The following is a 1,694-nucleotide window of genomic DNA, read 5'->3' as shown; positions in this document are numbered from 1 at the left end:
GGGCAGTGACACTTACATATCCCTACTCTTATAAAAAACAGAGTTGGTGATGATGGTGTTCCTGCCATCCTGCAATATAGGCCATCTGATTTATACCCGACGGATAGGAAGGAAACTGTGGCAATTTTGCAAAAAGATACCCACACCCCTCTCCGCATTTGCAAATAAGGCATTCCCTCGTTCATCCTTTTCTCCCACAAGATAAACTACTCATACAAATGCATCTTGATGTTCGGTGCAATGCATGTGCATCTTGCTAGTAGGGAGAAGGAGTTTGTGCAACAAATATCTAGCTATATTAAGGGATAGGTAGATAGCATTTGTGCGAGGCATACTTAAAGCATCACGATGATAAACAAAATTGTGTGCATGCAAGTGCCGGAAAAATGAAGCGAGAAACAATGTGTTGGAGAGAGAGAGAGAGAGAGAGAGAGCGAAATCTCAAAACAAAAGGTGATCTGTTGGAATCCCATTGTATGTATTCATATGGTTCCGGAACTCGAGTTAACCTTAGGCATATGTGTGAGAGACATTATTATACTTTGAGACATTAGTGGATGTGGGTGGGCGGAATTAAAGGGGTGGGTGTGTTCGACAGAGAGAGCGTGTGTGTTTCTGTGTGAGAGACTTGTAGGACGGGGTAGAAAGACTAATTCTAACCTTGACGGAGGGAGAGAAATACATGAAGTGCGCGTGTGTGATTCCGATGACCACAGGGAAATGAGATATGTATGCGTGTGAGAGAGATTGCACAATTCATTCACGTAACACTATCTAGCGATCGTGGACGTGCATCGCTTGAACACAAATCAATATCTACTTCGTATCGTGGCCAAAGGTACAATATCGATTCAACGCTATAAAGATTGGACACTCACATATCACATTTTTTCTATTTAAATAAACCTTTTCAGTTGTGCATGCCAAAGTTACAGTGATGTTTCTTCAAACAACCAATGTAGCTATCATGTACATGCACCATTGTTACTCTTGCATTCAAAATCATTAGTCTTGGATGATTTAAGGTTCTATTATGAAGTAATATATGTAATATTCATATATGAATTCAACGGGTACGCAATTTATGAAATGGAGGCTATGTAATCATATGAGGTAACACTTTTAAGTAGCGGACTTCTTTTTGTGCGCCTCTACACTAACACGTTAATGCATTATGTTTGAAGTAAATAACCAATTGCACTAAATTATCTATTTACACGAGAAATACATAGGCTGAGCATTTGATCCGTTTTTTGTGAACGCGCCACTACACCCGTACAATTGGCCGCGCCCATGTGAACGTCCAAGTTATCGGCGCATCATCCCGCGTTATTGTCTTTTTTTCTGGGGTGGACACACCAGTTATTAACTGCTGACGCGTGCCCCGTGCACACAATCTCGCATGACCTTCCCGCTAGCACGGTCCAAAATTAGTTGAAACTGGATACGAACGATCCCGCAGGCGGCAAAATCTCCCGCCTCCTTCTAAAATTTCCGCCACCTTAGTCCTTAGCATGCGAAATTCCCCTTTTGTCCTTGGTGCACGGAGACCAACAGTTACAATACCGCCCTCATCTACATAATAGGTCAGGGCTGCTTTGGTAACTTCCGGTTCCCCCCACTACACGGCACCCCCATTTCCTCTCCCCCTCCCGCAAAAACGACTAACTCCACAGTACCAGATTATCTCACAT

This window comes from Triticum aestivum, chromosome 4D (genome assembly GCF_018294505.1).
Source record: "Triticum aestivum cultivar Chinese Spring chromosome 4D, IWGSC CS RefSeq v2.1, whole genome shotgun sequence".
NCBI lineage: Eukaryota > Viridiplantae > Streptophyta > Magnoliopsida > Poales > Poaceae > Triticum > Triticum aestivum.
The sequence above is the reverse complement of the archived record's forward strand: the minus strand, read 5'-3'. Positions refer to the sequence as shown.